The sequence below is a fragment of the Castor canadensis genome, chromosome 5, assembly GCF_047511655.1.
Source record: "Castor canadensis chromosome 5, mCasCan1.hap1v2, whole genome shotgun sequence".
NCBI lineage: Eukaryota > Metazoa > Chordata > Mammalia > Rodentia > Castoridae > Castor > Castor canadensis.
The window spans coordinates 30,205,824-30,232,852 of NC_133390.1; the positions used below are offsets into that span (position 1 = coordinate 30,205,824).

General features: G+C 35.6%; 1 protein-coding gene and 1 pseudogene across 23 annotated transcripts in view; both read left to right on the forward strand.

Moving 5' to 3' along the window:
* Positions 1-27,029, forward strand: part of Robo2 (roundabout guidance receptor 2) — a 1,713,446-nt gene that overhangs the window by 1,007,820 nt on the left and 678,597 nt on the right. The window lies entirely within an intron of this gene.
* LOC141423218 (RING finger protein 214 pseudogene) lies at positions 1,920-11,715 on the forward strand (annotated as a pseudogene).

The following is a 27,029-nucleotide window of genomic DNA, read 5'->3' on the forward strand; positions in this document are numbered from 1 at the left end:
CCTCATGGAACAGGCTCCTGGAATTCATCAGTGATCCAGGCACCTCTTCCTTCATTGCAGGTACCCACTTTTCCTCATTCCTGTCTCTCAACTGTTTTATGGTCCTGCTTCCCTCTTCACCTGATTTCTCTGTTTAATTTAGAGTATATTCCTACTGTCAATCTACAATTTGCTTTTATCACCTGATCTGCTCTGTCATTCAGTGTTTACAGCTCTAAAAACTGGTAGATGGCCATGGCTATCTCACATAAGTGAGCGCACATACCAGAGATAGCAAGTCAGTCAATTTTCCAGTTTTTTCTTAGGACTGTTGACTACATGTAGTTCAATGGTCACCACTGCATGAAAAATAGCACTTTTGTCTTTCTGTCATTCAGAGCCAATGGTATAGAGCTGCTCAAGCCAAAAGAAGAGAGTTAGGTAAGAAAGAAGTTTGAAAGATGGTATCTGTTACTGACTTATTATGATGAGTTAAAGATGAATGGTTCTCTCTCACCACTGTTAGTGGCAACAGAATTTAGTAAACCACCATGGAAAACAGTGTGGATACTCTTCAAAAAACTAAAAATAGAACTGCCATGTGATCTAGCAATTCTCCTAGGGATATACCTGAAAGGATGTAAGTCAGGTTACAACAAAGGCACCTGCACACCCACATTTATTGCAGCATTATTCACAATAGCTAAACTATGGAAACAGGCAAGGCGTCCCACTATTGATGAATGCATTAAGAACATGTGGTATTTGCATGCAATGGAATTTTATTCAGTCACAAAGAAAAATGAATTTTGTAGTTTGCAGGATGGATGGAACTGGAGAATATCATCAGTGAAGTTAGTCAGGCTCAGAGGCCAAAAGCTGATATTTTCTCTCATATGTAGAATACAGACATAATACAAATACAGAAATACTATAAAAAACAGGTTACACTAAGAGGAGGTCACATATGGGAGGGTGAAGATAAAAGAAGGAAGTTTAAAAGATGAGTATGGTTGATGTACTCTCTATACAAGAATGAATATAGAATTTCTAAACTGTTTGAAACTACCATAAGAAAGGGACTAAGGTAGAAAGAAAAAGAGTAAAGGAGATTACCAAATCGGGCTATAATACATATATACATTTAAGTACACATAAGGAAACTCCCTGTGTAGCTATCTTAAAACAAGCTAAAATGCCACTTTTTTTTTTCTTTTTTTTCTAATACAAAATTCAAGAACAGGAGGGCAGAACAGGTCCTGCTTTGGGGATTGATAATGGTGGGAGGGTGAGGTGGGGAAATGGTGAAGGAGGGTGAATATGGTGCAAATACTCTGTACACAGGTATGTAAATGGAAATATGATATCTGTTGAAACTGTTCCGGCAATGGGGGGAAGGGGAATGAAGGAGAATTGTAGAGGGAGTGCATTCAAGTGTGATATATTGATATATTGGAAGAACTTTTGTAAATGCCAAAATGTACCCCCACTCAGCACAACAATAAAAAAATAAAAATAAGGATGAATGGTTCTACTTTAGATATTTTATGATAAAAATAAAGAAGAGTAATAAATGCCCTATACTTAACACTAATTAAGTTTTCAAAATATTTTATTTTTCTACTAAATTTACTTGAGGTTATTTAGATATTTTTTTCATTTTTCTTTTATTATTCACATGTGCATACAAGGCTTGGTTCATTTCTCCCGCCTGACCCCACCCCCTCCCTTACCACCCACTCCGCCCCCTCCCTCCCCTACCCCCTCAATACCCAGCAGAAACTATTTTGCCCTTATTTCTAATTTTGTGGTAGAGAGAGTATAAGCCATAATAGGAAGGAACAAGGGTTTTTGCTGGTTGAGATAAGGATAGCTATACAGGGCATTGACTCACATTGATTTCCTGTGCGTGGGTGTTACCTTCTAGGTTAATTCTTTTTGATCTAACCTTTTCTCTAGTACCTGTTCCCCTTTTCCTATTGGCCTCAGTTGCTTTAAGGTATCTGCTTTAGTTTCTCTGCGTTAAGGGCAACAAATGCTAGCTAGTTTTTTAGGTGTCTTACCTATCCTCACCCCTTACTTGTATGCTCTCGCTTTTATCATTTGTGTCTTGACAAATCTTCATGACAGCATGTGAAAGCAAATATGTTTATTCTATGATTTGGCAGAATGAGTAGTCAAAACTTTATTTTTTATCATTTTTTTTAAATTCCTGAGTTAAAAGTGAAGAGTTAATACCAATGATGAGCCAAATGACTTATATCTTGAGAAATATCTTCTTTTTCTTCCAAAATCTGAAGAACTGTGAGCACAGTTCTTCTACCGTAATGCATACTAACTTGTACCAAATAGAAATTTTTACCAAACAGTGGACAAAATCTCTTATTAGAGCTATTCCTTAACATTGTGTGTTTCTAGATTGGTTTCCATATTGATATTTAAGTTGGAGAGAAAACAGTGGCAGATGAGGAATGAAGCAACAGGATAACTCAAAACTGCCAAATATTAAAATCACAGAACTTTTTTTTTCCACTTAGTACAATGTAGGATTAAATTATTGTTACAATATTAAACTAATTGTTACTCTCAAACATTTTCTCAATACTGGGCAGATAATGATTTGATCAACTAGGTGCAGCTATTACATTTCTTAATAAAATAAAACCTCCATATGTTTGACAATTTCACTGAAATTAATGGATGGTTTACCAAATTTTTTAAGTGTATTCAATTTTATAGAATAACCTTTACTTATCATTGAGGCTGATTCTAGTTCATTCCCAGATTACTACCACAGGCATCCATCTTCTGAGTTCTAGCATCTCAGAATTAAAATGAGAGTGAATACCTTGAGTAGTATTAGTACAAAGCTGGGCTGGCTTCCTTTACAATCTTAGTTAAACCAAATTATGTTAAAACATTCCTCAAACACACTTCTCTCAGTTCTTATAAGGTTCTGTCTTCTTTTCTTGGCTAACACTTGAATTGTGCTATATTGGTATAACAGACATCATTATTCCCTAGATCCAGTAACTTCTGCTTTCAAAGCATTTATCTCTATGATGGCCCTATTTCTTTTCCAAATGTATCCATAATTGTAGGAGTGTATTACTTATTACTAAAATATCAAAACTTGATCACTGTCTATCACTGGAATAAAATTCGCTATTTAATACATAATAATTGCCTAATAAACTTCTTTTTACTGACCACAAAACTTAGGAACACATCTATATATTGGAGAATAGGATATTATCTGATTAGGAAAAAAATAGTTATCTCTCTTAGGATATAATATACCAGTGATTAATGATTAAGAATTACATGAGTGAGTTTTTGCTAAAAGATATCTAAAAGAAAACATTTTATTTTTATGTTAATATATTGTAACTTTCTAGAAAGATCCTGATACCAATATTATTTTCAAGAGCTATATTAAGTCATTGTCATATCAATAAATTCATATATAGAAAGTTATTTAGATTACACAAAAATTATAATTATTAAGAAGCAAGAGATTTAAATTATTTAGAAGATTCTGCTTTAAACTTTTTCCTGTTGAAAGTTAGTGATTTGTTTTCCTTTTCATCTTTCAACCCAGCAGCTCTAAGCTTGGCATTTTTATCACCCCAGAGGAACGTCTGGTTTTCATTTGCAAAGCACACCTCACTTTTACTAGTGAAATATTTCACTTTTACAAGTGAAATACCATGGGCTGGGCAGTACAATGCAAATGTAACAACCAGAACTCTGTATTTCCACGGCTTGGATTTTTGAAATAGGTGTGTTACATAAGTTAATGTTTTTTTTCAATTCAGACAGCTGAATTGAGCTCAGCTTGCTTATGGATTTTTGGTATGGGAAGAAGCACCACTGATATTTGAAGTGTAAGCCACACTTGTCAACAAGCTGATGGACAGCTACGGATGCTCAGTGTACCTGTGTATACTTTTCTACACTCAGTTACCTTGACTGCTCACACCCATATCCCATATCCTTGACTCCAGGGAGCAGACACAATGGAAACACATTGATGTAATGTAGAGCAAACACTGGCCTCCAAGATCCTGAAGACTTGTTTTAGATCTTTACCAATTGCCATTCCTTGTTTGGCACTGAACAGTTTACTTAATTCTCTATTTCAATGCCTCAACTGTAAAATATGGAGTTAATCTAGACAGACTCTAATATCTCTTTCAACTCTTGCTTTCAATTACTCTAGTTTTCCATCTCAACTGAAAGAAACAATAACATTACTGAAATATTATGTTTTACTTTATTAAATTACGTTAAGCAGTGAACTGTGTCTAGAAGGTCATACTACTGTTTACTTAGTCTCCTAAGATTTATTCCTTTATCATGTATATTTTTTGTGACATTATTTTCTTCTGCCTAACTATGGAAAGTATTTCATAGTGATACAGACTTTTAAGTAATGCTTAGCTAACTTCATGGGAGTATTTCAGCTTGTATGGAGAGGCAGAAGATACCTTTTAATATGTTAGTCACAAAATATGCCTTCAGCTTCACTTTAGTGTTTCTTAGATAAATTGATTTTGAGTTGGCCCTTTCTAGGAAATCAGTGTCATAGCTCATTGAAAGAGTTACCTCAGAGGATTGGCATTTCTGTATGAGGAATTCTCTTCCATGATTCTTCAGCTTCGTTTATCTTGAGCTGTTGCATCCCACTCATTGCTGTCTCTGTTACTGACTGCATCGGCACATCTGGCAAGAATGTTTTTTAAAAACTCTTCTTGTATATGAAGTTGTCATTCAACTGTAATTGTTTTTCTGGTATTTCCAACAGTCTGTTAGTGATCCAAAACTTCCAAGAGAATGAACTTTTGAATTAGATCTTTTAAAAGACGTAAAAGTACATAGAAAATTTCTATAAGACATATTGGAAGGGACTGCTGTTTGATAGTTGAAGTCAGTTATCGAACTACTTTTGACCTTATTTTAAAAGCAGGGTTTGCACAATAAATTTTGATTACTAATAATTCATATCCACAGATATACTAGAGAACTATTGCAAAAAGTAAAAGGAGAGAAGCCATGCTTGTGTCAGTACTTTTCTTCCTACTGGTTACTTGAATTATTATAAAACATACCAAGGTTTAGGTTTGTTTTTCTTTTACCACTAAAACAAGCATTGCACTATGGTGTGCTAAGTGTTTTTTGGTGATATGTATAATGTGATATTTAGTTCTCAAAAGAACATGAAGAGAAAGTTGCAATAGCCCAAATTACAAATAAGAATTTGTTGTAATGGTAACAACACTAATACATTCTGAAACTATGATTCAAGTTGAACTTATTTGTCTAATTCAAATCTGTTAAACATTTCTTCTAAAAGAGCAGTTTGAACAAATTAGAAAAAAATCTTTGGTGAATTTATGGAAATTCAAAGTTATTAGTTATAAAGCTTCAAGGACATGGAACCAAAGCAACAGTTAAAGACTTTTCCATTAAAAAGATGTATGGATTTTAAACTAATTGTTTCACTATGAATAGTTATTTCTACAGTCAGTAAATCATAAGAAGTAACATTTTCCTAAGTGTGTTGCATACAAACTGCAGAGTCCTATAACATTTTTGCTTTACTTAACAAATATATTTCTTAGAGAAGATGGAAAGATAAATGCTAGACTTGCCCTAAAAAATTACTTTTAGAAATATAAAGAACAATATCAATTACACTCAAAATAAAATTAAATACATTTTATTTATTTAAACAAACAAAAACAAATTTGGCCCCAGCCCCTGTACCACTCAGGTATAGAGCACCATGGCGGCTTCTGAGGTAGCTGGTGTTGGGGCCAGTCCTCTCAGCCCCTGGAATCCCCTTCTAGTTTATGTGCTTCTGAGTCAGATGATTGTCTCCTAGATGAGCTAAGCTCCAAAGATCCTGCACAGAAGCAGAAGAATTTGCCTCCATCAAGTGTAAGTAGCCAAACAATAACCAAGGACAACAACAGAAATGTCCATTTGGAACATCCAGCGCAGAATCCTGGCTCATCAACAGGTAACAACTCAGTAGCACACCAGGAGGTTTTAGGAAAAAACTGTGGCTGATAGCCATAGCCCTTTGTTTTTTTAGCATTAGGCCTCAGTCTGACTTGAAGGACTTGGCCACCATGGCAAGAGAAGGCGGGGTACAGCATCCAGGAGAACCTTCAGCCAGTCACCTGGTCTCTTAAAGCAGTGTACCATACAAAGCAGCTTGCATCCAGGAATTGCTCTGAAGAGGAATCCCCACAAGTCTTCACCCTAAAGAAAGGTGGGAGGGACACAGGCTTGGATTTCCAACCTGTAGTGCCTCCAGCAAATGGGGTTGAAGGAGTCAGAGTGGAGCAGGAGAGTAATCAGGATAGCTCTTCCCTGAAGCTTTCTCAGAACATCACTGTACAGACTGATTTCAAGACTGCAGATTCAGAGGTGAATACAGATCAAAATATTGAAAATAATATGGACAAAATGATGACAGAGAGAACCCTACTGAAGGAGCATTACCAGGAAGTCCTAGGCAAGCAGAAGCAGGTAAAGAATCAGCTCCAAGTGCAATTAAAAGCAAAGAAGAGAAGAAGAAATGAAGAATTACCACTGGCAGATATTAAAGGTTATTCAGGATATGACCATAAAGTGAGAGAAAACAAAGAAGATGACTGAGAAAGAAAAAAAAGAAGTTTTATAGAAGGAGCAGGATCTGAAAGCTGAAAATGAGAAGCTTTGTAAGAAGAAGAGAGGTGTGGGAAATGGAAGTGGATAGACTCAAGAATCAGGATGGTGAAATAAATCAGAACATTATGGAAGAGACAGAGTGGGCCTGGAAGGCAGAGATCTTATCTAGAAAGCCAGAGAAAGATGCTGGTACTGAAATTAGAAGAAGCAGAAAAAGAAGCAGAACTGCACCTTACTTACCTCAAGTCAACTCCTCCAACATTAGAAATTATTTGCTCCAAACAGGAGTTTGAGGTGAGACTGAATGAAGTTAGGGTTATGAAAAAAAAATGTTCTGGACCAATGTGATAGTTATTTCCAGCTAGTGAGGAACAGAGCCAACTGGAGCAGCCTTCCTCAAATACCTACCCCTACTTTGCCTCTACCCCCTTCAGAGACAGACTTCATGCTTTAAGTGTTTCAACCCAGTCCCTCCCTGACTCTATGGATGCCCTTCTCTATGGGGCAGGTCACAATGCCCATGGTTATACCCTGTGCAGATCCCTGTTCCTTGTCTTTCCCAATCCTGAAACCTGCCGTTTCCAAGTCCAACTGGCCTTCTCCGCCCCTTCTTGGCTCCCATGAGAGAAATAGACCTGGCTTCAGTTTCCTTGTCAGCCCTCACAATTCACACATGCCCCCTGCCACATCCATCCTGCCTCCCCCAGGCTTGGGCTGTGTTAAGGCTTCTATGGAAATTCCCCAGCCCCAACCAGTAGACAAACTGAAGAAGATCCTAGAGAAGCTGCGGACTGGGTTCCAGCAGTACAATAAGGCCCAGGTGATCAACATTCTTCAGCAAAACAAGACAGCAGGCACCACCATGGCAAGGCCTGACCATGGAGGAACTGATCCAGTTGGTAGCTGCACAGCTGGCAGAGCACGAGTGGTTGGTAGTCAAGTACACAGCCACTTGGTCAAATCCTGGCCTTGGATCTTGCTCCACTGGCCCAAATCAATACCCCAAAGTTCCTGCCTTCTAAGTTTCATATCCTGGCCGTCTTCACATGCTTCACCTGTAATTGTGCCAGAAATTTGTCCAGTCCAGCGAGCTACACTCAATGGCATGTACTCGTGTTTTGTGCAAGGAATATATCAAATTCTGGTCCCATACCAACACTTGTCCCTTTTGTCAAACTCTTAAATGACTGACCTGACTGGGGAGGAAGAAAAGCAGAAACTGATGGAAACATGAAGCATGGGTTGAAAATTTATGACTCAATATTTATACAGTGACATAAATTTGTGCCATGTACCTTTTTATCATATAGGTAATGTATGTATAGAAAGCCTAGATTCAATTGTTCATAAATGAAAATATATATGTAATGCAGAAAAGACATAAAGAAATAAATATTTGGTATTTTCAAATACATTTTACCTATTAGCATTCACTCTGTGTTTCCACAAAACAAGTACCACGTAGTTTTCTAGTATTTCAAAATTTTATAAACTTTATAAATCCACAGATATTATAATTCTAAATCAGATTCTCAATCATTTTAGCCATAAGTTAAAAACAGGTGATATTTTAAGAAACTGTAAAAGTTACAGAATTTTCCCTTTCTTACATGTGTTTTAAACCCATAAAATGGAATAGTTCCAGTCAAAATGAATTCAGAGCTAATGATCCTGGTGTTTTTGAATGTCCATGAATAAAGACCAGAAGCATTCCTAAATGAGGAGGGATTATTTTCTCACGGCTGACTATGAATACCAAATTTCTGAACTGAGAATCATCAAACTTCTAACAAATTGTATGATGATTAGAAGGTAGTTTAGGCAGATACAAGTGGCCACATATTCTTTAGCCTTCATCCCACCAGGAAATGAATCTATGCCCTCTCCACTTGAGTCTGTGTAGGTGTTACAATGGCTTTTTACAATAGAGTATGGTAGAAGTGATGGTGTGTCACTTTGGGTCTTAAGAAATCATAGCTAGCTGTGCAATGATGGCTCATGCTTGTTCTTCTAGCTACTGGAGAGGCTGATTTCATGATAATGATTCCAGGCTAGTCAGGGGGAAAAGTTCATAGGAACCCCATCTCAAACAATAGCTGAGTGGAGTAGCACAAGCCAGTCACTCCAGATGGTGGGAAGCATAAAATTAGGAGCATTATGACCAGGCCAGCCTGGAAAAAAGCAAGTCCCTAACTCCAGAATAACCAGGGCAAATTGGGCAGAGTGTGTGTCTTAGCCTGCCTAGCAAGTGTGAAGCCCTGATCTCAAAACCCAGTACTGCCACAAAAAAAAAAGAAAGAAATCAGAACAATTTTACAAGCAAGAATTCCTGTATGTTAATCCTCAATTTTATTATTGATTTTTGCCTTCATTATACTTACATGAGTTAAAAAAAACCACACCCTGAAGACACAGTTTACCACCTTGTTAATATTTGCTGTGAAATCAGAGTTGGAGCCTCTAGTAGCCTATTATACTACAAATAAATGCTTGGGATTATTTGAGCTTCTTGGTTCTGTGGATTTAGATTTTTCATCAAATTTTTTAAAATTTTGTAATTTTTCTCTTAAATGTGTATTGTATACCATCTCCACAAACCACTTTTCTATAATGTTCTAATTATGTATATTTCAAGTCTTTTGCAGTAATTCTACAGCTTAATGATGCTTTGCCATTTCAATATTTAGACTTTTTCCTCTACAATATTTCATTTCAAATTCTCTTTTTATTGTTATATCTTCAAGATCACTAATATTTTCTTCTGTACTACCTTATCAACTAGTACTCTCATCTCAGTCATGTAGTATTTTCCTATGTAAATTCAATTTGTTCCTTTTATCTTTCATGTTTATACTCAGCATGTTAAACTTTCCTCTAATTTTGAACATGATGCTTCTGCTTACTGAGTCTGTCTTCTGTGTTGTTTCGGAGTAAATTTTGATTGTTTGTGTTTCATTTTTGTTGCTTTGTTTTTCCACTTACTTGATTTACATTCTTCTGCTTCTTTGTATGCCTGGTAATATTTTATTCAGATGGTCGATATTGTAAATTTTACCTTTTTGTACTGAGTATTTTATTATTCCTACAAGTACTCTTGAGTCGTGTTCTCAGATATAGTTAAGTTACTTGATTCTTTCTGCTGCTCAACTTGTTAGATGTGATTAGGGAAATGTTTCAGTCTAACTATTACCTTTATGAAGCAAAATTCTTCTGAGTAGCCTACAAAATGTCCTTTGAATTACGAGATTTTCTGTACTGGCTGGCAGGATGAATAATTAGCCATAGTCTTTTTTTTTTTTTTTCAGTGCTGAGGCTTAAACTCAGGACCTACATCTTGAGCCACTCTACTAGCCCTTTTTTTCTGAAGGGTTTTTTTCAAGATAGGATCTTGTGAACTATTTGCCTGGGCTGGTTTCTAACCGCGATCCTACTGATCTCTGCCTCCTGAATAGCTAGGATTACAGGTGTGAGCCACTGGTGCCCAGCTAGTCACAATCTTTTGTGAGCTGCAATATTTGTTTTTCCTCTAATCCTTTCAGGTGGGTCTTTGTTCATTGATGGGGATTTGCTCTCACACAGGTAGATTACTTCTCAGCTGGTTATTTGAAGAGGATCATCTGCAGAGGTCCCAGATTCTCTTAGTGTGCATGTCTTTTCTTTCTGGAACCCTTTCCAAAACACTATGTACCAGCTTTCCCAAACTCCCAGTCCCATTACAACTTCTGGGAGTTACCTGTATCATGGACTTAAAATACTCTAAACGCTATGAGCTGAGGGGAAGTACTTTTGGATCCCCTCTCACATCCCACAGGAATTGCTTTCTTTCTTTGCCTATCCAATGTCTGATGTCACATGTTTAATTTGATATTACCATTGTTTGAGAGAGAGCGTATACCAAGTTACCGTTACTGGAGACAGAATTTGGAATCTAGTATGCTTATCACTCAAACTACTGTATGATAAAAAACAACAACAGTCGTCTTAATAAACTTAATTCTTTCTCAGAAATTAAGGGAAAGGAGATTTACTTTAGAATCAGGGTCCCAGAAATGTCCTCTATTCTGAAGAACTATTACAAAGAATTTAGTACTTTAATTGGTTCTATAAGAACATATAAGCATTCATTCAATCTGTGTAAGATACTCTAGAGAACAGAGAAACATTTCATCCAGAGGAAGTCCATTTGCTTTAGAAGAGACTTTTTTGCAATAAAGGTGGCTTATGTTTTTCAATATTTCAGTGAAATATGTACTTCATTTTTCCTTCATCTATTAAGTATGGACATTTAGAAGAAAATACAGTATAAGTGTTTTAGTATATGACAACATTTCTAATTACTGAAGGAAGGTTTTATTTTCCCAAAGTTGTAGCTTCTCTCAGCTAACAATTCCAAATTCTTTGAATCAGTTGCAGATGGTGTGGCTTTATGCTCACCAGCACCACCTGAACACTTTACTTTTTATTTCAAGTCCTGTCATTGTTTCATTATTATTGTTTTACTAGCATTTTTAACACAACTTAATTAGAAATTTTCATATCTGCTTTCCAACCAATGTTGGTTTTTATTTTCTTACATATTTTAATATCTGTACTCACTATTGCTGCAACTCAGAATTTCCTTGTAGAATAATTTTGTTTTGTTTTTTAATTATGTTCTTTAAAATGTATTCTACTGAAAATCTAGCAATGGTTAACAGCCTCAGTTTTAGATTATCTGAAAGCTTCTTTATTTTACCCCTACCCTTACATAATAATTTAGACAAAAATAAAATCTAAAGGGAACTCCTGGCTTCAATATTCATGATGAAAAGTGAATAGACAGTATAATTTTCATGCTTGGTGGGTAACATAACTTATATCTGGCTAGTTTATGTTTATAGCTTTCTATCTTCAAGTATGAATTTGTTTTTAGTTTTTTTGCTTGTTTTTTTATTATTTCTTGAATATGAAGATTAATCTCACCAAATGTGTAATTTTTCTAGTATTAACTTTAACTTCATTCACTAATTTTCTGATATTCTAATAAAGTATATGCTGGATATTTAACCCGTACTTTTATCTCAACCATTGCTCATTTTTATACTTCCTTTTCTGTCTTTGTTATATAGTAATTTTTTCAAATCTTCTAAATTGTGACTTCTCTTTTCAGTTGTAATTAATCTGATAGTTAAGGATTGAGGACTAAGTGATAATTTAATTTTTTTATTTCTATGTCTTTATTTTTGTCTTTTTTTTAGATTAATACTCTCTTGCTTCAATTTCTTTCTCCTTGTGCAACCCTAGATATTATAAATATATTTAATTTATGACAAATATCAGGTAATCCCTACATTAAAGTCCTTAAGGAATCAACTGTTTCCAGTTGCGCCCAGTTCTTACATTTGACTGTGTACTCTCATGTTTATTTCAAATTTGAATTCAATTGTTCAGAATTCTGCAAGTCTTAGAATGAGGGTATTTTTCTAGAGAAAAATTGATTTTCTTCTTTCAGCTCTACCAAATACACACCCATCCCAACAATGAGGACAACTTAAGATTTATTTTGACTTGAATCAAGTCACAAGGAAAAATTTGACCTCTAAACTAAATAGAGATCAAGAATTCCCAGAGAGGGCATCTATCCAAAAGAATGTAAAACAGGATACAGTAGAGACACCTGCACACTGATGTTCATTGCAGCATTATTCACAATAGCTAAGATCTGGAAACAACTCAGATGCCCTACAACTGATGGATGGATCATGAAATTATGGTATATATATTTATATATATATATATATATATATATATGTACACACACACACACAATGGAGAATTATTCAGTTACATGGAATAATGACAAGAGTTTTGAAGGTAAATGGATGCAGTTGGAGGACTTCATGTTATGTGAAGTTAGCCAGGATCAGAAACACAAAAGACGCATGTTTTCTCTTATAGGTGCAAGATAGATCCAAATATAAGCATATATACAAAAGCAAGAATGATCATATACAAACTCAGATGTAGAACATATTTGTAGAAGTGTAACTACTCTATAAAACTCTGGAAAAGCAGAAAGGAAAAGAGAATGATAGTGCAACAGTAATATCACATACCACAAGATGTGAAAGTAGAGGATATAAGGATATGTATTGAAAGATGTTGAAAAATGGGGTGTGGGAGGTAAAAGGGTAAGGGAGAGTATTCGAAGGGATTGAACAGACCAAATTAAAGCATACCCACAGAGGGCATACACAGAGACACCCCTTTGAATGTAAACTCAAATATTAATTATGAAAACCAGAACTTTAAAATAGACACAGTGTATGTGGTGGGGTACTAGTGGGAAGGGAGAGAGTGAACTAAAGAGATTAAGGTGATGGTATATGATAAATGGACTTCATATACCTAATATGAAACAGAACTATAAAACCTCTTGCAATTGCTTTAAGTGGTATGGGGAGGTGGTTGAGAGGATGAAACGATGGGGACAATGTAACTAATGTGCAATATAAGTCTAATCGGAATTGTCACTATGAAACCCCCAGTATCATGAATATATCCTAATAAAAATTCATTTTTTAAAAAAAGGGATTCCCAGAGAGCCTTTAAGTTTTTAATCCAGAGGTCAGGGAAAGTCTTCCCACCTTTTTCTGTTTGTTCATAGGTTTGCTTTGTTCCTAATGTACTTTTTCATAAGTATACAGTTTTTCAAGGGAGTGAACTTTAATGAGACAAACTTCTTTACTTTGTGGAATCTAACATGCCTCTTGTCCCCATGATGATTGCTAAAACATGACACTTGACGGTGCAGAAATTGATAAGTAGTCACAGGGCAGCTGCAGCATCTATTAATATATGTTTATTTTATTATAATTGCACTGAGGGTACATTGTGTCATTTACAAGATTTCTTATAATATATCATAGTTGAATTCATACCCTCCATCATTCTCTTTTAATCAACTTTTTTACTACTACTTTGTTTAAGGATAGTAAGGATTTCCCTTACTATCTTTCTATTGTGTAGTTAAGACCTTGAATATTCCCCAAAAGCTTGTGTGTTGAAGGCTTGGTCCCCTAATGCAGCAGTGTTCAGAGGCAGGAACTGATTGATTCATGAAGGTTCTGCTCTCATCAATTGACTCATCCACTGACAGCTTAATAGGCTACTAGGAAGCATTGGAAACTTTAGGAGGTAGGTCCTACTTGAAGGAAGTAAATACCCTTATAGAGTGTATTGGTACCTGGTCACTTCCTTACTTCCATATGATGAGCTACTCTGTTCCACCATGTGCTCTCATCCTGGTGTTCTGCTTTGTCAAAAGCCCAGAGAAATAAGGCTAAGTGGCCATGGACTGAGCCTCTGAAACTATGAGCCAAAATAAATCTTCCTCCTTTTTAGTTGTTTATCTCAGGTATCTTGTCACAGTGATGCTAACCTAACACACTTTCCTTCCCTTAGCTCTGATATTTGTTCACAATCATGACTATATTATTTTGAAAGTTATTTCCAAGGTTTTGTAATGAGAAAAATTTTTCAGGTTTTCTAATCCAAATTAATGCCCTCTGTTTTACAACCTCTTCAAAATCATTTCAAAATATAATGAGACCCAGATAAAGTACTGTACAACATTTAATTGAAAACTCAATGTTGTTTACCATAATTAGAAAACTTAAGTATGTCCACTCTACCAGTTTCCAATTCCCTTAACTATCTTTATATCCATCTCATATTTATTCATTTTGTTCTGAAATGTAAATAGGCTACTGATGTTCGGTTATACTTAGTACAAAGTCAAGATTCTTTCAGTTTTCATGTTAGAATTCAAAATCAAACCAGATTCATTTCTCCAGAGGCACCTGCACACCCATGTTTATTGCGGCACTATTCACAATAGCCAAGTTATGGAAACAGCCAAGATGCCCCACCACTGATGAATGGATTAAGAAAATGTGGTATCTATACACAATGGAATTTTATGCAGCCATGAAGAAGAACAAAATGTTATCATTTGCAGGTAAATGTATGGAATTGGAGAACATCATTCTGAGTGAGGTTAGCCTGGCCCAAAAGACCAAAAATCGTATGTTCTCCCTCATATGTGGACATTAGATCAAGGGCAAACATGACAATGGGATTGGACTTTGAGCACATGATAAAAGCAAGAGCACACAAGGGAGGTATGAGGATAGGTAAGACACCTAAAAAACTAGCTAGCATTTGTTGCCCTCAACGCAGAGAAACTAAAGCAGATACCTTAAAAGCAACTGAGGCCAATAGGAAAAGGGGACCAGGAACTAGAGAAAAGGTTAGATCAAGAAGAATTAACCTAGAAGGTAACACCCACGCACAGGAAATCAATGTGAGTCAACTCCCTGTAGAGCTGTCCTTATCTCAACCAGCAAAAACCCTTGTTCCTGCCTATTATGGCTTATACTCTCTCTACAACAAAATTAGAAATAAGGGCAAAATAGTTTCTGCTGGGTATTGAGGGGGTGGGGGGAGAGGGAGGGGGCAGAGTGGGTGGTAAGGGAGGGGGTGGGGGCAGGGGGGTGAAATGACCCAAGCCTTGTATGCTCATATGAATAATAAAAGAAAAAAAACAGATTCACCCAGAAATGGCACGTTATTTGGTGATATACTTGAAAATTGGATGGTGAAAGTACCTAATTTTGGGGAGCTAACGATGCCACCAAAATCCTCTCACTGGCTCAGATGTTCTCTCTTTATGTTGGTTTCATTCTTCCCTGAGAAGCTGTAGAATGTCAACAACTTTTCAAAAATCTGGAAACCTTGGCTGAAGTAGATCATCTACTTTCAAATAATTTCAGAAAACTCAATTTATCATTTTTTTTCCCTTGGATAAAATGTATTTTTCTGAATCCAATATATTAGGTTTGTTACTTCAAGACGACATGCATTGAACATAGAGGAAATGAAAGAATGGAGTCTTTTACCATAGTAAGGAACATTATGCAATCAAGAAAAAGGAACAAGGAAAGAAAGCCGGTTCTCATGGATTTTGAGCTCTAATTGTCCAAAACAATTGAATTAAAGAAAGGAAATTATTCTAAAATCATGTTTTCTTAGTAATCATACAGTGACCTAGTATAACTGCCTTCCCATAAATCATCTCTTTGTGATTCGCTGAACCTGATTGAACTACTAGAGTAGCACATACTTTATTCCAGTGCTGGGGATCAAACCTAGGGCCTTGCTCATGCCAGTCCAGTACTGTACTACCGAGCTAAATCCCCAGGCAACATACACACTTTTACTTTTTTGTCATGAGTTCTCCAAAACACCTCAGATTGATTTGGGAGCATCTTTTCAATACCCTGAACTGCTCAAATGCAGAGATTTGAGAACTGAAGGAACATTAACTAATTGGTGCTTTAAAAAAAATTCCTAACTTTGGAAGAATTACAATCCCTTAGATTAGCAGTTGTTCTACAGTGTTCAGGTTGAAGATTGTGCTGTCTGACAGAAATAATACAGTAATAAGTAGATTCTCCATTCTTTCTATAAGTAGAATTCTTTGTTCCCTACTCAAAGAGAAAGACAAAATTGTCCTTAGTTTTCTTCTTTCCCCTTAGAGCATCAACTTAGTCTTTATGTAGTTTTGTCACTTGTATCCCACAGTTCCCAGGTGAGTAACACATGTAAACCTCATTTTCTAGGGAAATGATTTTCATCTTGAAGCTATCTGTGATGAAATGAGTTTTATTATTTTTTTCAATCTATCATGAATTTTGCAAAATTCAATGAAAGTAAATTACTAGAAACATTATTACATACTCAGAAGTCACAGCCATTTCAATTATTATGATGGTTTCTAATAACTCTCAATGTCTGTATTCATCACATCAAGGTGGAGGTTCACAGACCATGTTTTGAGTAACAATGATCTGGCTTGTAACTCTGACTACTACACGAGAATAACCCATCCTTGTTCATAAAAAAAAAAAATGCAGGGTATGCACTGGTTTATTTCAGTGTCAGTTTCTTAAATAGGTAGCTCAATTTTGAGCATAGATTCATTTAATTACCTCTTTCGTAATACGCTTGTCACAAAACAATGACAGTCAAGAGATCCACAAATTGAAAATCACCATTAACACTACAACTCAATTTTCTGTTGTGATCTGACTCTCCAATCCTTCTCACATTTTCTACCCATTTTCTAAAGTTTATTCTTACAATATGCATTCTCTTTACATTGCATTTCCACCCATAATTTCATGAAGTAGCATTCTACTTATGTCACCTTCCATCCTAACACATCCCTATTTTCTTTAAAATGCTGCAATCTTCAATCATCCCATTCCAGTATTTAGGTTTATTCAAAAATATCTTGATGATGTATTTGAAATCATATTTACTTCCCTGCATTATATATGTGTAACATGCAGTAGTATAGGTAAATATAGAAAAAGTGAACTTGAAGTTATCTGTGTAAATATGGGCTTAGAGACAGGTTAATATAAAGATAAAGGAGAGAAGAAATAGAGACAAAAATATTGTTTTTTAATTCCTTCCTTAATTTTTTGGAGTGATCTATTTGTAAATTTCCATATCATGTTTGCTAAAGGTAGCAAAAATTATGAGGACAGCAAGCATATAGTATATGTGTTGTTTTCATGTTCTTACAACATGATTCATTAACATTTTTCTTGATAATGACAGATAACCACTTTAAAAGGATGCTCTCCTACTTTACAACAAATTTAAACCATTACTAAATTAATATAAACCATGCTTCCAAATTCTCTCCATTTTAATTTCCAGAAGTTCAGTAGTACACATATAAAGCTATTTATGCCACAAAACTATCAAGGTCTCCAATTATGACCTTTTCAGTGGCTGCATTCTCCAACATTTTCTTGCAAGACATGAAATGTGTTCTTTAGTATAGATGGTCCATAATTATGCATCTTTGGTAAATTATATCCTATAGTTTATTTTGGCAAGTAATGTGACCTTCAGAACCAACATAAGCCAAATCATGTGAGGTTGATGACTTGGAGGAAACCTCCTGTCTCATGACAGACATAGTCTCTCAACCTAAGCTATGTGCTGATTGACCCTGTCTACTAATATTTTTAAATCAGCTAACCGTAATTAGACATGAAGAATTTCTGCATCAGGAAATGGCAAAAAAACTCCTCTGTGGTAAGCAACTTTGACATCTAACCTGTGAATAAACTTGTCTACAGTCATATAAGGACCACTTATGGTATCATTTTTCTTACCTATATCATTAATACATATGTGTCAATGTACATATTTATGTGTGAAACTCTCCGTGCTTATATCTGGAATTGTAAATAATCATACAATTTATACATTATACTTGTTTTTCTCTCCTAACATGTTAAGCAGGGAGAATTTTAATTAAACTGAATTTTCAGATATTATTTTAATTGTACAGATGTCAGGTTTTTAACTTAATGACTAAAATTTATACAAATGATAGTAATTTGACATCTTAATGCAGTCTGACACCAGAAACTTTTGACAGTATTCATCACAAAACCTGTAGAAAGAATTGCCACCATGTATCATTCTGTCAGAAAATAATGACACTGTATTAATGCCAGAATTGTAATAATGTTTCATGGAAAATCAAGGAAAAACATTATCCAGCCTTTTAAAAGTTATTATGAATTAGAATCTCTTAATCTTTAAAACAATACACCTTACTATACTAGACAAGCTTGTGAAGATCAAATCTGCTAACTGTAGCTGTCTACTGCTTGTGAATGCCACCTGTCTGGAAGATCATCAAAAAAAAGTATGTATTTTAGTTTAAAACAAAAAGATGTAATCCTTGCTATCAAGAAACTTGATGTAATCTAGCTGATTCAACAAGACACACATACGTACAAAGTGAGAGATAGAGAGAGAGAGCTTAGTCAAGGCATGAGTCTGTTTACTGATGACAACAAAAGGCCAAAATATGCCAATATTGTTTAATTATACCTAGTAACATAGGGAAAAACAGGACTTGAGGGCATTGAACATGAACTTAATTTAGCTTGAATGGCAAGTCTCAGACCACACAAGTTGCAAATACATTTTCTATACTCAAGGAATTGTTGTTGCTATTTATGTAACTCAATAGACTTCCAATCAAGAATCTCTCTCCCTCACTCAGAATGATGTTCTCCAATTCCATCCATTTACCAGCGAATGATAACATTTCGTTCTTCTTCATGGCTGCATAAAATTCCATTGTGTATAGATACCACATTTTCTTAATCCATTCGTCAGTGCTGGGGCATCTTGGCTGTTTCCATAACTTGGCTATTGTGAATAGTGCCGCAATAAACATGGATGTGCAGGTGCCTCTGGAGTAACAGTCTTTTGGGTATATCCCCAAGAGTGGTATTGCTGGATCAAATGGTAGATCGATGTCCAGCTTTTTAAGTAGCCTCCAAATTTTTTTCCAGAGTGGTTGTACTAGTCTACATTCCCACCAACAGTGTAAGAGGGTTCCTTTTTCCCCGCATCCTCGCCAACACCTGTTGTTGGTGGTGTTGCTGATGATGGCTATTCTAACAGGGGTGAGGTGGAATCTTAGTGTGGTTTTAATTTGCATTTCCTTTATTGCTAGAGATGGTGAGCATTTTTTCATGTGTTTTCTGGCCATTTGAATTTCTTCTTTTGAGAAAGTTCTGTTTAGTTCACATGCCCATTTCTTTATTGGTTCATTAGTTTTGGGAGAATTTAGTTTTTTAAGTTCCCTGTATATTCTGGTTATCAGTCCTTTGTCTGATGTATAGTTGGCAAATATTTTCTCCCACTCTGTGGGTGTTCTCTTCAGTTTAGAGACCATTTCTTTTGATGAACAGAAGCTTTTTAGTTTTATGAGGTCCCATTTATCTATGCTATCTCTTAGTTGCTGTGCTGCTGGGGTTTCATTGAGAAAGTTCTTACCTATACCTACTAACTCCAGAGTATTTCCTACTCTTTCTTGTATCAACTTAAGAGTTTGGGGTCTGATATTAAGATCCTTGATCCATTTTGAGTTAATCTTGGTATAGGGTGATATACATGGATCTAGTTTCAGTTTTTTGCAGACTGCCAAAAATCGTATGTTCTCCCTCATATGTGGACATTAGATCAAGGGCAAACACAACAAGGGGATTGGACTATGAGCACATGATAAAAGCGAGAGCACACAAGGGAGGGGTGAGGATAGGTAAGACACCTAAAAAACTAGCTAGCATTTGTTGCCCTTAATGCAGAGAAACTAAAGCAGGTACCTTAAAGCAACTGAGGCCAACAGGAAAAGGGGACCAGGAACTAGAGAAAAGGTTAGATTAAAAAGAATTAACCTAGAAGGTAACACCCACGCACAGGAAATCAATGTGAGTCAATGCCCTGTATAGCTATCCTTATCTCAACCAGCAAAACCCCTTGTTCCTTCCTATTATTGCTTATACTCTCTCTACAACAAAATTAGAGATAAGGGCAAAATAGTTTCTGCTGGGTATTGAGGGGGGGAGCGGGAGGGGGTGGAGTGGGTGGTAAGGGAGGGGGTGGGGGCAGGGGGGAGAAATAAACCAAGCCTTGTATGCACATATGAATAATAAAAGAAAAATGAAAAAAAAAAAAGAATCTCTCTCCCTAGAGTGAATTATGAATTTCACTGAGGTGATGAACTTTTACAGAAGAATGGTCCTTTCAATTTCTATTTCTGGCTGAGCAAGTGCAGGATATACCAAAAGGTCTTTTTGTATTATGTTTGGTAGGGAATACAGTTAGCTATGAAAAGGACAGTCCATAGTAGAAATGCATACACAAACAGGCAAACAACACACACACTCTCACACTAGATCTTAATAGGTCAACATAAAAAGACCACATATTCCTTTGTGTGCGTGTGTTTGTGTGTGTGTATACAAGTATGCAAGTGTTACCATTTTGCATGTAATGGATGACAGCTTCCATTCCACCAGAGTAAGTCTGCACTTACTTTTGCTAGAAAGAATTTTAAAATTCTATATACCTGCAGCATTCACCTTGACTGCCTTTTGTTCTCAAATAACTATTCAGTTTCATGTGCTGAGTGACGTAAACAAAATGAGAGAAAATTCAGTGACTTGACATTTACAGGTCCCAACTGATCCATTTATTTATTCAACAGAGTAAATATTTTGGCAGCAGAATTAAATTGGAAAATGTTTGTCAAGTTTGAGACCACCCTTCTCCCAATATATAAAACATAAACCAAGGTGCCTAGGTGTAAGGAAATTTACCTAGTAATGTGACCTATGAGAAGGTCACATTTAAATGCCTCACTAGGATTTTTTCAGTGACTAGTTTGTTTGGAAAACTTCTGCTAATATTTTAGTCCAGTGCTATTGAAAAAAACACCTTATAAACCATAAATTACATGAAACTACTCTTCATTAATCATTTTGTATAATTTGATAATGGAATCAGTCTCCTGAATGCATTTTCAGGTCAAGGATCTAGTCTGGTTTCCTCACCTGAAAGGCATATATATTTCTCTCATCATTTGTAAAACCAGGTTTATATGTACACGCTTGGGAGCAGATTAGCTTGAAAACGTTTATGACTATAACCTGAAGACAGTCTCTTAAAAACAGTGTATCAGCATAGAAGTGTAATGAAAATAAACAATGCCATGGCTTCTGCTTTTAACAACATTGTACAATAAACAACTAAACATCGTATCTAAAAACGGTTTCCAGGAGTTCTCAGAAAGATTTTATTTTTATGGAAAAAAAATAACAAAATTATGTAAGCTGTCTTTAAAAATCTGATAAAATAATGATAGCACTCGTCATTATGGACAAAATAATCACAAGTTTAGCTTTAACATCAAGTCAGAAAGCTTATAATCTTAATTTTTCTATGGGTTTATTAAATATATGTATACTTACAGAACAGTTTTTACCATTTTAATCATTTTAAGTGTACAAATTAGTTGCATCAATTAAATCCACAATATTTTTTCATCTATCACTTGTGTTTCCAAGTGTTTTATCTCTTGCAGAAACTGCACAGGTTAAAAAGCTCCCCATTCCACACTCCTTGAAGCTCCTGGATACTTCGAATCTACTTTCTGTCTCTTTGAAACTGATTAATCTCAATATCTCATATAAGTACAATCATTTGATACTTTTGTCTTTGTGTCCAGATTGTGTCACTTAGAGTAGTTTTCCAGGTTCATTCATATCGTAGCATACATCAGAACTTCATTACAGTAGTCTTCCCTTATCCACAGTTTTGCATTTTCAGTTACTTATTGTCAACCGTGGTCTTAAAATACTATGTGAAAAATCCAAGAAATTAACAATTTAAAAGTTCACTAAATTATACTTCCCACCTGGGATGTGAACCTGTTCTTTGTCTTGTGATTCACATTTTATACACTTCCTGCTCCTTAATCACTTAGCTGTCTTGGTCAACAGATCCACTTTCATGTTATCACATGTTTACGCTCAATAGCTCTCATTGTATTTAATAATGGTATCAAAGCACAAAAGCAGTAAGGCTAGTAATTTGGATATGCCAAGGAGAAGCCATAAAGTGTTTCCTATAATTGAAAAAGGAAAAGTACAATAAAATATTTTGAGGGGCACTAAGCATATTCACATAACTTTTTTTTTCAGTATACTGTTATAGTTGTTCTATTATCGTAGTATTTATTATTAACTTCTTACAGTGTCTAATTTATAAATTAAATTTTCCCATAGATATATATTACAGGAAAGTCACAGAACAATATTGGTATTATCCATGTTTTCCAGGATCCACTGGGAGTCTTGGCACATATTCCCTATGGACTGGATAAAGGAGTGAGCATGGATAAAGGGATACTACCATACTTTTTATGCATATAAAACATTTTGCTTATTTATCTATCACTTGAGTTGCTTCTGCTTCTTGACTATTATAAATAACACTGCAATGAACACGCATGTACAAATACCTACTTGAGAACTTGTTTGCCATTCTTCTGGGTCTGTATGTAGGAGTGAAGAGACTGAGTCCTTCTATGTTCAGTTTTTTAAGAAACGACCAAAATGTTTTCCACAGTGAGAGGTCACAGCATTTCACATTCCCAGGAGTTTCAATTTCTCCACATCCTTGAAAAAACTTGTCTTTTCCATTTCTTCTTGAAACCTCCCTAATAGGTATGAAGTGGTTTTGGATTGTAGTTTAGGTTGCCTTTCCTCAGTCACTAATGATATTGAGCATATTTCATGTTCTTCCTGGTCAATAGTCAGGAATTTTTGATGCATCAAAATCTGACATTTGTATTCTGATGCCTTTGTTAAACTTAAGGAATAATAACTTTTATGTTAGGTATAACATTAGGATATAAGCATAAGTTTATGAAAATAGTTACTTCCCTAATAAATATGCATTTTTAATGCTTTCCACAGATGAAAACGTGGTCTTAGTCTGATAAAATGATGAATACTTCAGCAAACAATTTTAGATTCATATTTGCACAAAAACAAAAACTTTCCAATATTTTCTCTTCTTTGTGCCATTCAGACTTAAATGTTTAAAAATAAAAATCATGGCAATAAATTTTACTTGTAAGCTGCTTATTCCCTGTAAATGTTAATACAAAAGTTAAGATGAAGAGAAAATGGAGAATTTAAGTATACATTTAATATGCATGTTAATAATGAGTCTTCAGTTGTCTTTACACTAAAATATGTTACAAAATTAATTCCTCTGGTGTATCAACATTGCACAAATTTCCAAAAGGAACCTTACAATTCTTTGAGATCATTGTTGGAAACAATGACATGCAAAGTAAAAGATGGAGATTGATATATTAGTGCCAGCTATGTTCTATGTCTTTGTTTCCCAAACTTGCCTTAAAAATATTACATGGAGTGCTTGTTAAAAATACATACTACAGTCCAACTCTAGAAACACTAACCCCCCCCCCGCAATAGTAATATAAAAGGGTTCATATCTTTAATAAGAACAACAGGGAATGGAGACTAATAGAAGGGGTTAAGCAAACCAAAATAAATTACACCCACAGCAGGAATACATAGGGAAACCCCTTTGAACATCAACTTAAGTGTTAATTATGAAAGACAGGACTGTAAAATAGGTACAGTGTGTGTCTGGGGACGGGAGAGGGAGGGTTAATGAAGGCGATTAAGGTGAGGGTATATGGTTGATGGACTTCATATGGAATAGAACAAAGAAACCTCTTGCAATTGCTTTAAGTTGGGTAGGGAGGGGGTTGACAGGGAAAGAGGACAGGAATGATCTAACCAATGTACAATATAAGCCTAATTTGAACTGTCACTATAAACCCCCCCATATAACAAATACATACAAATAAAAAGTTCTATAATAAAAAAAAGAACAATTGAAGATTCTTATAAAGAGTTTGGGAAGCAGAAGAGGTTGTGAGTTGTTTTTCTAGCTAATATAATAACTAATGTTTACATAATTTTCTTGTCAAAAATTTAAAAACAGTTTCCAAAAGATTAACTATCATGGCCAGAAAATAGAATCTAGGCCTGAGCTTCAAATCTGATATTTCAGCACACCCATTCCTAATATCTGCACTGAAGTACACAATGTCCTTGCAAAATGTTGATATTTTCATGAAGAAACTACAGAACAGTTTCAGTCTGTTAATATGGTTCTTTTATTTCTAGTGCTATAGAAGAAAGTGTGTGTTTACCAGGAAATGGCTGTAATCTATCTGTATCGTGGATTTTCTTTGTTTATTATATCCATTCTGCTCACAAGTCTCATTTTATTTTTTTTCTTGATAAAATCTATGGGCAATATAAAAATTTCTTTTTTTTTTAATTTTTTATTCATTTATTCACATGTGCATACATTGTTTGGGTCATTTCTCCCTCCTGCCCCCTGCCCCTTTCCTGTCCCCCCTACTCCTCCCTCGCTTCCAGGCAGAACCTGTTCTGCCCTTATCTTTAAGGTTGTTGAAGAGAAGACATAAGCATAATAAGAAAAACAACACGTTTTTGCTAGTTGAGTTAAGGCTAGCTATACATAGACATTCCTAACATTGCTTTCATGTACAAATGTGTTAGAACCCAAGTTGATTCATCTCTAACTGATCTTTACACTGGTTCCTGATCCCCTTCTCATGTTGACCTCTGTCACTTTAAGGTTTCTACATTAGCTCCTCTGCAGTGGGGACATCAAACACTTTCATGTTTTGGGTTTCTTACCTATCCCCACACCTCTCATATGTGCTCTCCCCTTAGCACATGACCCAAGTCCAATAACATTGCTGTATTTGTCCTAGATCTAAAGTCCTCATACGAGGGAGAACATACAATTTTTGGTCTTCTGAGCCTGGTTAACCTCACTCAGGATGATGTTCTCCAACCAGTTACTTCAGAGCGATAAGATTTCATTCTTCTTCACTCTGAGTAAAACTCCATTGTGTATAAGTACCACATTTTCTTAATCCGTTCATCAGTAGTGGGGCATCTTGGCTGTTTCTATAAGTTGACTATTGTGAATAGCACTGCAATGAACATGGGTGTGCAGGTGCCTCTGGAGTAACCTGTGTCACATTCCTTTGGGTATATCCCCAGGAAAGGAATTGCTGTATCCTATGGCAGGTCTATGTTTAGATTTTTAAGAAGTCTCTATATTTTTTTCCAGAGTGGTTGCACTAGCTTGCATTCCCACCAGCAGTGTACAAGGGCTCCTTTTACCCCACATCCTCACCAACACCTGTTGGTGGTGGTGTTTTTGATGATGGCTATTCTAACAGGGTTGAGGTGGAATCTTAGTGTTGTTTTGATTTGCATTTCTTTATGGCTAGAGATGGTGAGCATTTTTTCATGTGTTTTTTGGCCATTTGAATTTCTTCTTTTGAGAAATTTCTGTTTAGTTCAGTTGCCCATTTTTTAATTGATTCGTTGATTTTGGGAGAGTTTAGTTTTTTAAGGTCCCTGTATATTCTGTTTGTTAGTCCTTTGTCTGATGTATAACTGGCAAATATTTTCTCGTACTTTGTGGGTGGTCTCTTCAGTTTAGAGACCATTTCTTTCGTTGTGCAGAAGTTTTTATTTTATGACGTCCAATTTGTCCATCCTTTCTCTTAGTTGCTGAGCTGCAGGTGTTCTATTGAGGAAGTCCTTGGCTATATCTATTACTTCCAGAGTATTCCCTGCTCTTTCCTGTACTAACTTCACAGTTTCAGGTCTGATATTAAGGTCCTTGATCCATTTTGAGTTGATACTAGGACAGGGTGATAGACATGAATCTAGTTTCAGTTTCTTGAGATGGATACCCACTTTTCCCAGCAACATTTGTTGAAGAGGCTGTCTTTTCTCCATCATATATTTTTGGTGACTTTGTCAAAAATAAAGTGGGCATAGTTGTGTGGATTCATATCCAGGTCCTCTATTCTGTTCCACTGGTCTTCATGTCTGTTTTTGTGCTAGTACCATGCTGTTTTTATTGGTATTGCTTTGTAATATAGTTTAAAGTCAGTATTGTGATACCTCCAGCATTGCTCTTTTTGCTGAGTATTGCCTTAGCTATTTGTGGTCTCTTGCGTTTCCAAATGAACTATAGGATAGATTTTTCAATCTCTGTGATGAATGTTATTGGAATTTCGATGGGAATTGGATTAAACATGTAGATTGTTTTTGGAAGCATAGCCATTTTTACTATGTTGATTCTACCAATCCATGAGCACAGGAGATCTTTCCATATTCTGTAGTCTTCCTCAATCTCTTTCTTCAGGGGTTTGTAGCTCTCCTTGGAGAGGTAATTCACATCCTTTGTTAAGTTTATTCCTAGGTATTTGAGGTTTTTGAGGTTACTATAAATGGAATTGTTTCCATATATTCTTTCTCAGTTTGTTCATTATTGGTGTATAGAAAGCTAATGGTTTTTGTAAGTTAATTTTGTATCCTGCCACCTTGTTGTAGCTGCTTAAGGTGTCTAGGAGTTTTTGGGCAGAGTTTTTTGGGTCTTTATGGTATAGGATCATATCATCTGCAAATAGGGATAGTTTGACAGTGTCTTTACCTATTTGTATTCCTTTTATTTCTTCCTCTTGCCTAATTGCTCTGGCTAGGAATTCCAGTACTATGTTGAATAGGAGTGAGGATAGAGGGCACCCTTGTCTCATTCCTGATTTTAGGGGAAATGGTTTCAGATTTTCACCATTAAGTATGATGTTGGCTGTAGGTTTGTCAAAAAAAAAAAAAAACACACACACACACACTCAAAGAATCAATGAAACAAAAAGGTAGTTCTTTGAAAAAATAAATAAGATTGGCAGACCCTTGGCAAATCTGACTAAAATGAGGAGAGAAAAAACCCAAATCAGTAAAATCAGAAATGTAAAAGGGGAGATAACAACAAACACCAAG